This window comes from Nyctibius grandis, chromosome 1 (assembly GCF_013368605.1).
Source record: "Nyctibius grandis isolate bNycGra1 chromosome 1, bNycGra1.pri, whole genome shotgun sequence".
In the NCBI taxonomy this organism is placed as follows: domain Eukaryota; kingdom Metazoa; phylum Chordata; class Aves; order Nyctibiiformes; family Nyctibiidae; genus Nyctibius; species Nyctibius grandis.
In genome coordinates, this window is record NC_090658.1 from 57,526,949 (window position 1) to 57,540,663 (window position 13,715).

Here is a 13,715-nt window from a genome sequence, read left to right on the forward strand (position 1 = left end):
CACCGAGTTTTATGCTGTAATGGCTAAAAACTGTTACCTGTAACTGACATACACAGTTCTGTACTAACTCTCATTTTCAACAAAAAGAGAATTATGGGAGAAAAAAAGCCCTAGCAGTTGCTATTACTAATTCTCCTCTTATCTTTTTGTTGACAGAGTTTATCAAAGGTATAATGTTTATGCTAGTATCCATGCTTACAATGTAAATGCTCATTGCAGTTTATTAGGTTGTAAAAAGAAATACTACAGCATGATCTCAGCTTTTGTATCAAGATCTTTTCTTACTTCTTATTAGATTTTTTTTTTATCAGTGGAAAAAATGTGTAACCAAAAATATAATGCCATTTTCTGCTCATAGAAATAATTTCACTTGAGAAAGAAAAAGTCTAACCAAATAAATCTCTGGGGTTGTCTGCACATTTATTTTTTGGGTTTTTTTTTGACAAACCGGTAGTTGCTAGTTATGAGACGTCTCTGCCCAGATTTTGGAGGATTTACTAGTAGTACACACGTGACGCCTGGTGGAAAATTACCGAACTGCACCTGTGGAAGGGCAAGCAGGTTACACAGGATATTTTATTTTAGTTTATCGTCGTAGTTATTGCTGATATGCTTGATAAAACATCCAGATTATTTTTCCTGTTTAAGAAATATGACAAATTTTAAGCAGTCATCAGATGCTTTTTATCCTGGTTTGATCTTACTTAAACCAAATGATGATTTATTTTTTTAATAGCTGTTCCTCAAGGAAACTCTTAAAGGAAGTAAGGTTGATTGTGTTCTCTGCACCAACGACTCCAGAATTGAAACATAATTAAGGAGTTAAAGTGTTTGTTTTTTAGGGAGGAAATATTCTGTGAATCACAAAATAACTTGTGATTCCCAGATACTAGGGCCCGTTTTGTGCCAATCCCGGCAATATGGAGAGGTGTATCGATGGCTCTAAATTCTGGAACTTGTAGAGAGATCTCTGGAGGTTTGTGTCCCCATGGAGGAGACCCAGCATGTGCAGCACGATCTCAGCGCAGCACAGCCCCTGTCTTTGAAGCCAAAGTAGTTTTTGCGGTCAGATGTGCCATCGCTGCATCCTCCAGAAATCTCTCACGCCGGTGGTGCCATAGGTCCACGCTCCTCCTCTTGTGCTGCCAAAAGGGCAGGTGGGCACAGAAGGCAGAGCTGTGGGTGCAGTGAACAACAGGGTTTTGTGGGAAGCCCTGAAGATAAGCTCTGGTAAGTTCCTGACAGCAAAATTCTTCATCACGTATGTAACGTGTCCAGCACACAGAGAAAGACAGAAAATAATGCTGCTAACCATATTTATTAGTTAAAAAATTAAACTTGCTTTTGTTTACATATAAACTCACTGCTATCTGTAATATGCATGTAATGTAATTTGTCCTTCTACTTACAGTTTAACTTTTTCATTTGTTACTTTTTCAGGCCAAACAGGCAATTCTAGAAATGGATGCCATATGTAAGTTGGTTCTTTTTCACTTTAATTTTTCAAAATCTATAAAACCATATTCAGAAGTTTGGCTTTAACAGTTGGTTTCATCTGAGATGGAAGAAGGCCAGGCTTATGTTCCTTGAATTATGACCTTGCTGGAAAAAAACAAAATTGGGTGCAGATCCTGTGGAGCTCTGTAGGCGTTGGGCTGACTGATCTGCAACCAACAAATTATGTCACATGATGAGCAAGAAAGAGGCAGATTAGACCTCTGTAAACTCTGGCCACTCTCTTTTGCTTATTCCATGCTGACTAAATGTATGATCTCTCCTATTTTGTAGCATAAACTCCTTCTGACTAGGACCCACTGAAGGGCTAGCAATAAGCAAATGCAGCTTGAAACATATAGCAGCATTATGACTTATTTGTGCTGGCAAACCTGCAGCTGCAGGACAGCGAGGGAAGCTGCCGGCTGCTCACCACACTATGCACAGCCTCCGTGGAAGGGAAACGAGGGAGCCCATTGCCCCTGCAGTGGCAGCACAGCTGGCTGCTCTGGGTGTCCTCCATCACCCTGCAGTCCTGTTAGCACAGCAGCTGCTCTCCTGGCTACAGTAGAAAGCAACTTGCACCCGCAGAGCAGCCCCAAGAAAACTCGATGCTGGGACCCAGCAGGCTTGTGCTTGTGTCTGAAGAGTTTACCTGGGTGTGTCCCAGGAGCCAGGGCTAGAGAATGCGTGTGATGCTGCTGTCTGCGCTCTGAGTGCAGTCCCATCTGCACTGTCCCTGCTGCTGCATCTTCTGCTGGCTGCCTTTGCTGGTGCAAGCTGCATTAGCTCTTCGTGTTGCCAGCGATCCCTAGCAGTGTAGGGAAATGAGAACAATAGTCCTATGATATAAATGCTGAGGAAGTCTTGGAGTAAAGCAGGCTTGTTATTTACTTACTTAGTTGTATTGGTCAGGAAGGCTCTGACTGTGAAACTGGCAAACAGTTAAACACGATGATGGTGCATAAATGTTGCTGCGTTAGCCATCTGGAGCAAGGCACAACTAAATGGGCAAAGAGTTTCCATGGCTGGGTGGTTAACAGCTACCCTACAGCAGCACACCACCTTGCTTGTGTTGCTTCGGCCTCTGAAGAAGTGCCACTTTGTCAGTCATAAAGGGATGATGGCACTGCCGCCGAAGAGAGCTGTGGAGGCATGTGAAGTGACACCCTTGTCACTCTCTTATTCCTTGTACTCTGCTTGTTCCACAGATCACCCAGGCTTCCACTATAGCCCTGAGGGAGAAATGAAATCATCGTACCAGCCTAAAGAAGGCAGTGCTTCTCACAGAGTGAGAAGGAAATCAGGTGAATAAACTCCTTTAACACCAAGATGACAAGAGGGAAAACAAACAGGGTTGTTTAGGGTTGGGTGAGGCTGGACACTTGGACTTGGTCTTTAGCCTGTACTCCACGCAGATTTAACACAGCACAGTAACTCTCAGGTATGGGTGGAGTATCTTATTAACCATTTGTTGTTTGTGTAATTTTTTTTTTATTCACTGTTTGCATTTAATTTCATGGATATACATTCCTAACGTTGGATGCATAAAGAACAGTTGGTACTTTGTAATGGATAAAAGAATGCATATGCAGGAAAGCCAGTCACATTACTTAAATCTGGCATTTCTTCCCCCCACCCCAAGTAATTACTGTCTCAGAAGTGGTTCCATCCTGATTCTCACAGGCTCGTTATTTCAAACCACGATTACTATCTTTACTTAGTGTAACATTATCGTTATGGATAATAGAGATTTGAGAGGTGGTTATGGTGACTTTTGGGTGGGTTTTTTCTCCTAGCTCCAACATACATCCATAATTACTGTTAGTTTCCTCTTGAAGCCACTGCAGATGTGTATTGGGGTGACTTCATATCGCAGTCACCATGTTTCCCCTCTTCAGCTACTTAAAAGACCTTTCCAATTTGGAGTGTGTAACCTTGTGCATTGGGAATGACTTAAACAAGGTCCATGAGAGTATTGATGTAGTGATTTATTGCACAGCAACATTTGTGTCTGAAAAACAATCAAGTTTTAATCACTTTTCAGGCATCTTCCTTTGTTTCTGAGTTGAAGGATTGCATTGGTGCTGCTTTGCCTGTAAAAGGAGTAATACAAAATACTGATCAAATGGCTTGCTATGTAATGTTCAGCTAATTATACTTTTAAAGCCCTACTAAGCTGTTGATACTTCATACATATTTCTAATAGGAAACCTCCAGCAACTTAGAGCAATAGCAGAGATGACCAAGTCTTTTGAAAGCAGGAATCTTAACATGGGATGAAAATTTACATGTGGCTGCTTGTATGAAGGGCAGCTGTTATTGCATTAAGAAACCATGTATGTTTTTTGGTAACAGCTGTAGGTTTGACACTTCAACAGGTACTTTTCTGTGAGGAAATTGGGTGATTAAGAAATGAAAATCTGGCTTCCCTGCATGGGCTCAGAACCCTCATCTAGAGTCCATAAAGTTTTGAAGTCAAATGGTAAGCTACTTCATCTACTGTTTATTGATGCAGTGCTTCTGTACTGTGTAGAACAAGTAAAGATGGATCCTTTCCTCCTATAACTTTCCCTAAACACGTTGTGGGGGAGGGGGAGGAAGCGTGCAAAGAAAACAAAATGTTATTGTTTAAATCTGACGTCTGTTTTTGTGCATTTGGGTTCTGGTCCTGTGAACATCCTGGCAACTGGTAACTGAACACACAGAGTCTGGGCCATTGTGGGTAGTTGCCCATATCATATCAGTGTTGCAAAATCAGGACCTCAAGTGCCACCCATGCAGACTCTGTTTTATCAGAGACCCTATAGTCAGTTTGCTCAATTGCTGCTGCATTTAATCCCCTTTTGGGAATTCATGATTGGGATATTAGTGTAGCAGTAAAACGGGCATAGGCTGACAGCAGTTTGGTTATTCACTTATGATGAAGTATATATTTCTGTTTTCAGATATGAGTCCAGATATGCAGAAGGTAAGCCATTTCTTCTGTTTCTTGGTTTAGCACATCCAAATGACTTGGAGCACAGTATTTACTGTAGAATCTGCATCTTCTCTGGTTGTGTTGATTTTAAGAACAGAAACAAAACCATAAACGTTGTTTAGCGTCTCCAATAAGATTATTGGAATGAAAGCAATAGAAATACAGATAACTATTTCAGGAATATCTAATAAAGAAAAAAAGACTGATCCACATATTGGTTGTACTTTATAATACTATAGGGTACTTAAAAATACCACTATAATCATGGAAGTTCTGTGTATAAAGATAGTGTTTACTCTTTGGAGCATGTCTTTGCATTTATTAAATAAGACTGTAAAGTTTCAGCTTATTCTGGTATATATATCATATATTTAAATCATGATCTACGACCAAACAGAGCCAGTACAGCTTAAGCAGATGGAAATGAGCATTTCTAATTTTTGCATTTTCTGTAAGAATTTGTAATGAAGTTCCCAGTGCAGTTTGAAAGTCTCATGTTGAATTTCAGGTCCTAGGCTTTTATTTGGGATGGAATTTAAAGTGTGAGTCTGTGGAAGATTTACAAACAGAGTATATTAGATATGACTTCACTGGGATGCCATGTCACTGAAGCCCGTGAATGGGATGGTGGTTTTTCCATATATTTTTTCAGTTCTAAATATTCTATGGAAAAATACTGATTGTTTTATTTATTTCTTTATAAATCTCATTTCAGTGCAGCTAACTGAACGTAGCTTAAACATTGCCTGTAAGGCTGATATAAAACAGTGTCTTACTAAAATATAAAATCTCTATAAACTTCTAAACAAAGTTTTGTGGTGTTTTTTTTTAAGCGGATCAGTATTGAAGGAGCCCTGTTATCTCAAGCCACCAAACTAGGATCAAATGAAGCCCTGCTGAATTCTAGGAAGAAGGTTTCCTTGGAACCCAGTGAGCTGGAAAACCAATTTCAAGAGTCTATTGAGCCAGCCTACAGCAGTGATCAGGATGAAAATCTCCAGACTTCTGCTACGGAACAGATTGATGCTGCTGATGAAGAAGAGTCTGAACAGGTAGGAAAAAGAGGGGAAAAAAATCCTTTTTTCCTGGGGAGGATGGAAGAGGGATTAAAATTATCTGTAAAACTGCAAGGAGGCAGGAATGTCTTACGAGTGTTTATAACTCTTTCTCCTTAGAAATATTTTTATTTAGACATCATACAACACTCTCTTGCATTTTAACAGAGATGATGTAAAATTAGCCCCTATGCATAAGATTAAATCCCCACTGCTTGCAAGAGATTTTACTTAGCTCTTTACAGTCCTCAAGCGTAATTTTGACAGAAAGCTGTTGTTTTTACCAGTTGTGCACAACTGACCTTTCCTTGCTTCTCCAGCTGATGCCATGACAAAAACCTTTTTAGGCCACGTGCAGAGATAGTGAGTGCCTTTCAGGTGCCCAAAGCAGCGACTTGAATATTAAGTTAAGATTCAGGCACTGCCACATGTGATGTGGTGTTTCTTGACCTGCGAGCTGCTGGCAGTAGACAGGAACATGTGAACTTCAATATGAGATGTTGTGAGTAGGATTTTTGAAGATGAGAATCTTCATCTCTTGCTATTGCACAGTCATTCGATAGGTGGTAGTTTTCCCCACTCTGTGTGATGTTTCCATACCTACGTAGTACTTTGAAAGACTAAAACCCCAGTTTTGAAGTGTGACTGTATTAAAGAATGTAGATTTTCCATTTCTTTGGTTTAGTTGGTGCTGAGGTCATATCATTGTGTGGTCCATTTATTTGGTGAATTATCCAAAACCTATTATTGAAGTTGTTTTTGAAGCCTTCTGCGTGTTTCCTCTTTGAAATTACACGATTTGCTTTGTAAATCTTTGATAAAATAGTATCTCGTATCAGTGTAGTGCAGTGTCTTGTCATTCTCCCACTTCCTGACATGAGTAAGTACAAAAGAATGAGTAAGTGCAAAAGAATACCACTATAAAAATGTATAATAGGAGCTTACTGTTTAATCCTAGGTGTGGCAACAATACCTTCTCAGATTCCCCCCCTGCCATTCCCACCATGCATGCCCTTCACTCTGAGTTAATTTGAATACTACTCAACATACAACATTCTGGCCTTCTGTTTGTTTGTTGTTTTTTTTTTTTTTTCCGGGAAGTTGGATGACAGCATATTTTTGTTTAGACCTCTTTCTGCTTTTCAAGACTGCCAGTGACAGCAAGACTATCCCCTCCCCATTTTAAAACAAAAAAAAAAAGTTTGAAAATTTAATTTTTGTGCGACCACCTTCTTCTGTTACAACTTGGCTGCGAGTTTAAGCCATTTCCCTCATCCAATTTTATGTATTCTTTTACATCTATATTTTTATACACAGATTCTGCTTTCAACCCCTTTTGGCAAGCTGTATGGATTGATTTCATTTAATTCATTATTGTAAAGAAAGTTTTCTGAGCTCTGAATCATTCTTGTGGCAGTGCTCTGACTACTCATGAGCGTTTTGTCCTCCCGGTGTGGATACCTGGCCTGTCCTAGCTGCTAGTAATTCTTCTGAACAAGGCTGTACAAAGAACTGTAGATTTTATTACCCCTCCCTTGCTCTTTTCTTTTAAATTACAGGGAGTGCAGCAAAACTCACTGCAGAAATCGAAAGGGGGAAGAAAAAGATTTAATAGTCAAGCTGCTGAAAATGTTGAAAAATGGAGAAGTGTTAATCTCAACAAATGTGAAACACAGGTATATAATTTTTTTTTTACTTCTATTTTGCTATGCATTGTAGATATGTCAAAGAAATCGTGTTTTTCCTAGGTAGACAGATAAGTCATCTTCTGTTTATGTCATGTATTAATATTCATATCATTGAAATATTCATCTGTATGATGAAAAAATATTTTTTTGGAAGCAGGCAGAAAAAAACAACCAACGAAACCAATCAGCATTAACTTAAGCCAAAAGGAATTATCTTCCCCTCTCTTTCCCAGCCTCTGAACAGGAACATCTACAGCATCCTTCATGTTAGCATTAGCAGGCATGTGGTCTTGCTGTAAATTAGATCCGCTAGCTGAGCTGGATGAAAAGCTACTCCAAAAAGACAGTGAAATTTTCAGTGGCATGTGCTAGAGAGCATAACATACCTTTCTGCTAGGGTTGTAGGCAAGGGGAAAGGGAGGAGAAGAAAACTTTTGGCACAAGCCCAGAGTCAGATCAGCTTAATCCCATTGTGAAACTGCAGAGTTAGCATACAAGGTTTAATCTAACCCCTGCCAAACAAATTTGCCTTTAATTACTCATGTGTTAGCATGAGCCAGCGTCTTGTATTTGAAGTAAGATGTTATTAAATGCCAAGAGTGAACTCTGAGCCATGGTAAGGATTAGGAGGCAAAGTAGTCTGGCCCTGCCACCTTGGCTCCCTGGCTCTCTAGCAAGGGGCCTGCTCACCCTGCCCATCCCCACGTGACTCTGTGCTGCAGGACACCCTGGTGCTATGGCAGTTCTGTGAACGGAGGGAATCACTGTATTATTGCAGGGGATAGGCTAATGCTACCTGTGTATTTCAAATCTCCACAGAGCTCCAAGGACCCTTCAGATTAAGAGTCAGCCCAGCTAAATACCGATCTTCCATTTTCCTGCGCAGCTAGACAGCCACAGTTGCCTAGACAATTCAGCACACCCCAGAGCAACTCGCTTATCATGAATATCCTGGGGGGAAGTACCTCTGTCAGAAACATCTGGACTGACCATCAGATCAGGCAGGCATTGTTTCCCAGCTGACGTCCACCTTATGAGAATGAAGACGATGAAGATGATAGATGTTTGTACCATCGATGTCTACATCCAATGCTAGTTCAGCTGTTGGTGGAGAAAGGAGGGGTTCTTCTGGGCGTCCATGCATCTGGCACTTGGGGGTAGTGCATCAAAACAAGACTTCCAGCCCTACTCGTCACAAAGTTGTTAGGTGGGCCAGTAGTGCCGGTGAAAGTAAGACGTGTCCAGCTGGCGCAAGGTATAAAATCGGGGAGCACAGTTCTCGAAGGGAAGTGAAGAGAGCAGAGGTGAGCAGTATGAATGCGTATCTCGAATCTTCAGAGGAGCTGACCATCGATGATATTGAACATGTTTATGATAATATAAGCTATGAAGACTTAAAACTGATGGGTCTGACAAGGAGGGAGGAGACAGACTGTGGTCCCCAGAGATCTGCTAGAGACTCTCTCTACGAGGCTGAAGACAAAAGCAGCTTGGATTCACCCTCCAAAAAGAGGACAGCAAATCAAAACAGGGCCTCCATTCGTGCTAGTAGGGATGAGATACTACTCAGTAGAGAAGCACCTACTTCAAGTTTGGGTGAGCTCAGGATCGTTGAAGACAACATCTATGACACCATACTGCTTCCAGAAACACCACTATTGAATTTTAAATGTGACCCATTAAAATGCTCTAAAAGGCGGAGTTTTCTGGGCCTGGAAAAAGACTTCATATGTTGTGACAATCTACAGCAGTTTGTCTCTGAAGAGAGTCTCCAGTTCAGTGAAGATGAAAGTCCTTGCCGTCATGTTCCTGTTGACAATGACTATTTGAGCTTAGTAGATAGCTCCTCCAACTCGGATTCACTCTCCCATAAGTCTGCAGCAGATAAGCTCTCAGAGGAAGCTGATGAGATTTGGAATGACCTGGAGAACTACATCAAGAAGAATGAGGAGAAGACAAGAGACCGCCTCCTTGCAGCCTTTCCTGTTTCTAAAGATGATATGCAGGAAAGGTTGCATGCTGGGAGTACACGTGAACTGAGTAAAGATGTAGAGTACTCAGTGTCTACTCTCTCTCTGCCAGAAACTTCTATTTTCCCTAAAACTGTGAAGCCCAGGGCTGCTACCTTAAGCGAGGCTAATCTCAGGCTTGAAGACACTACACCGTGCAAGGAGAACTCTTTTATGAGTCTGAACAGATCTTCCTTCTCCAGTGAGGTGCCTTTTGTAGACAACCCATATGAATCTGCCAATAGTGTTCTGTCCAGTGTGCATACAGAGGGCATGGGAAATGACTTGGCTGTTGTGGATAAAACAAAGAACAGAGTTTTTATGATGGCAAGGCAGTACAGTCAAAAAATTAAGAAGGCTAACCAGCTTTTGAAAGTTAAAAGTCCAGAGCAGGAACAGCCAGCTAGCAGACAACACAAACTGAAACACAAAGATCTCACTGCCATTCTGGAGGAGAAGAAACAAGGTGGTCCTGCTATTGGTATGTCAAAAATACTTCTGTACGGATATATTTTTTAGTAACTTTCAATGAAATTAGTAACTTTCTATACAGATATATTTCTTTAGTAACTTTCAATGAATTTGTGTACTGAATTGGAAGATTATGAATTTTCCCCACCTTACTAGTTGAGTATCAGTATTGCATTTTCTGTGTTACCACTGAAATGAGTTTTCTGTGACTGCTTTTAACATGAATAGTCCTTTATATCACAATAAATTCTTGTTGTTACTTGATAAAATTGGGAATAAATAGTGGGGTAGTGTCAGGAAAGATCAATTCATCTTAGACTGGAAATAGAGCTTATGCCCGAAGCACTATTGGCCTCTTTATAGAAAAGCGGTTATTTCCTTTAATAGCGTGATCTTCAGAGTTTGACTAAAAAGGTGTATTTTCAAGTATGTTCACCTTCTAACAAATCATGTAGGTTTGCTATATCGCACTTATAAGGAATGGGGTCACATAAGAAAGAGCTGGTCTTCTTGCTCTTTCTAATGAATATGCGAAGTTGTGGATATGCAACAGCTTTGAAACTATTTTTGTCTGCAGTCAATTGAAACAAATTGGAGACATGGAGCCAGTGGACTCCACACACTAGAGTGTCATTCTTGCCTTCTTGTGATATTTATAAAAGTCCCTAAATATCTTATTTACTAGGCCATTTTCAGAATGTTCTTTTCCATTTTAACATGAAACAAGCAGTGTATTATTTGAACCGTGTGCTACATTGCATCCTGTATGACTATTCACTGTTGCAAGACATTTTGTGCTGCTTTTTTCCAATGCAATGTGCTGAAATGCAATGCAATGCACAGATCTTCCAGCCTCCGTTGTTTCGTGTTACTTTGTTGAGGCTGAAGATATTGACGCAGCTGTAAACTTTTCTCTTGACCAGCACAATGTGTTTGGGGATTTTAAAATTTTCACGCAACTCGTTCTAATGGATTGCTTGCCTCTGCTAAGTTAATTCTCTCTCCTTTCTAGGTGCCAGAATAGCTGAATATTCCCAGCTTTATGACCAAATCGTCTTTAGAGAAAGTTCACCTAAGGGCCAGAAGGAAGCCTGGGCCGCCCCTCGGGAGCCATCAGCCAGGAGGTATTCCACGCCCGTGGCTGCATCTCCTGCCCAAGAGGAGAGGATTAGCTTTTGCATTCTACATACAGTAATGGTGAGCTGGCCGACTTCTCTCCGTGGCATGAATCCCAAGACCCAAAGTCCAAGAGCTTGTGTACAGAAGCTGGTATAAAAAGCAATTCAAGGCAGTTGCCATCAGCTGGCTCGGTGTCTTCCCTTCAGATTTCCAACCGTTTGCATGTCCCGGCGCAGAGGTGGAGCGCCATCATAAGCCAACCGAACAAAGAAAATTTACATCAAGATCACATCTATAACTCCCTTGAGAGAAGAGTAAGCATGTAAAATCACAGGCATACAGCAGGTCACAGTCGTCTTCCTCAATTGTGGTCAACAGGTCTGGAGAAGCAATCATATATCCTAATGAAATGGACAAGAAAAAGCTCCATGGACAAGAAAAAGCTCCATTCAAATAGGAATTTCGGATTCAACAACCATCAAACGCCGGGTATTGCTTCGGGATGTACGGGGCCTGATATGAGAAAGCAGATCCCTGAAAACTCTTCAGATATGATTCTGCAGGACTCTCAAAAGGTCCTGAGAGTGAACAGGGCCTCCCCTCTGACAGTACAGGTGGCAACTCAGAACTATTTTTCTAATTTCAAAGATACTGAAGAAGGAGAAGGGGATGATGATGACTATGTTGAAATAAAGTCTGAAGATGAGGGATCTGACTTGGAGACCTCTCAGAACCAAACAAGGAAATAGGATCCTAAACTGCGTAACGCAGATGCCGCTCCTTCTGAAACCCTCTGCGGCAAAACTGTCTCTTGTACTCCTGCGAAGTCCGCCGGCAGCAAACACGCGCTTACCCCCTATCTGACTGCATATAGTGACTCGGATAAACTGAACGACTGTGGTACCTGTGGAGAGTACCGTCTCCGAATCAGCAAAATATTGTCCAGTCTTTAAGGGAAGAGTTTCAGTGTCTCAGCTCGAGTAGCTTTGCTTGATGCTTTCAGTAATTTCTAGCTGTACTGCCTTATCGTGACAGAGTATATACTAGGACAATCAGTACCGGCATCATATATTTCTGTAACATTACACAATCAGGCATTGTATCACAGTAATATTGTAAACAGATGTGAAATGTATCTTTTTTAAAATGGTTTAGAATCCTGGAAGTGAAAAAGGCCATATGTGCACTGTGTCTGGGGTCTCAGTCTGTAGTGAAGGTGGACTTCTCATCTCCTCCTTAACCTTTGCATCTCTTCCTTTGTTAGGTGAGATACCCTTTGATTCTTACCATCAAACCAGGTGTGATGCCATTTGATTCTTAAACCATTTTATCGTGGGGAAACTGTAGTGTTTGGACTTCCAAGTTGGTGACCAGTGTTCTGCGTCCAAAATACCCACGTGATCACACTGGTTACATATGGGAGCATTTAGCTGAGCAGCTGCTCCTGTGACTGTGCAGATTTCTGAGCAGGGTTCTGGTAAATACACCAACACGCTACGTGTGCAATTGCACATACTTTTGGCACGTTTCTTTTCGACAGACTTGATTCCAAGTGTATGGGACCAATGCGTACGCTACATTACTTTAGAACAGGCTTCTTATGTTTTAAACAACACATAGTCCTAGTGCTTGTGAGGGGTGCCAGACTGACAGCTCTGTGTCTGAAGCCTTTTCTGCGTTCTGTAACTGCACAGTAGGTAGAGGATGGGCAGTGGCAGCTTTTTATGTGAATCTGTGGATGTGACACAGTCCTTGCCTGGAGGATGTTTTGGGCAGTAACAGGGGAACTCCGCTGCTTGTGAGGATGGCTAGACTGAGTTTGGTACCTCCAGCAATGGTGGTGTTTGTGACAGGCAGGCAAAATTTGAGTGTCTTGTAGCTCAGAGCCCAGCAGTGGAAAGCCACTGGGTGTAAAATTGTTGAGTAGCTGTGTTTTATGCTCAGTGGCCGGCAGGGCATTTGTTCAAGGCCCAAAGTCAGTAACGCCGAGAGAGAATGGGGCTTGGCTGGATGCTTGGGTGAAATATCAGTCGTGTGGCATGTGTGGCCCAGAGGGTGTTTCAGCTGAGTGACAAGCTGCCTTCCCCCAGGAACGTGTCTCCCATAGTAGGAAGTGACCCTTCCTGGCAAAGAAGTAAAATATGTATTTTCTGAACCAGCCGGGGCTGACTCTAATCCAGTTTATGTACAATAAAAGTAGCTTAAAAAATGAGAATACATTCCATTCTTTTGCAAATAATGTGTACAATAAATGCTGCCATTTACAACAGGAACAGGCTTTCCAATACCGTGCACGTTTACTCCCCTTTGTCATCTTTGTTGCACAGCTTTGGATTCTGTTACTTGGAAACATTGTACCTAAACGGAAGCCTAAATGTGTCTACACCGATCATCTTGTGTGACGATTGCTCTTTTTTGGTGCTCGAATTCTTCAGATTATGTGGATAAAGCCAGTACAGAGTTAAACATATCACTAAATAAAGGAGTTTTATTGAGGTACTGTTTTTACTAATCACTCCCCTCAGCTACAGAGCACTGTACTTCCAGAACAGCCGACTCTTTACTACACTGGTTACCATGAGGAAAACCTGAAGTTATCAGTGTACAGCTAATTACTTGTAGACTAAGATTTAAGGACTTGAATTTGTTAGAACTGATTAAATTATTTACCGCACATATCTTGCGTGGGCTAGGAATTGTGGTTTTGAGGGCTGGTTGGTCATGGTACTTACTAGCTCGTACCACAGGGAGACTTGTTACAGTCAGCACATCTGCTGTGATAGGACCAGCATCTACCTAGTAAAATCCGATCGAGAAATAATGTTGTACATATTTAAGACAGCGAAATGTAGCAGAACCCGTATTTATTTAATATAGCTTGTAAAGTATTGTAAATATG

At 41.3% G+C, this 13,715-nt stretch overlaps 1 pseudogene; it reads left to right on the forward strand.

Moving 5' to 3' along the window:
* LOC137665418 (pleckstrin homology domain-containing family G member 1-like) overlaps positions 1-11,810 on the forward strand; it is a 54,105-nt pseudogene extending 42,295 nt beyond the window's left edge.
* Positions 11,811-13,715: the final 1,905 nt, after the last annotated feature.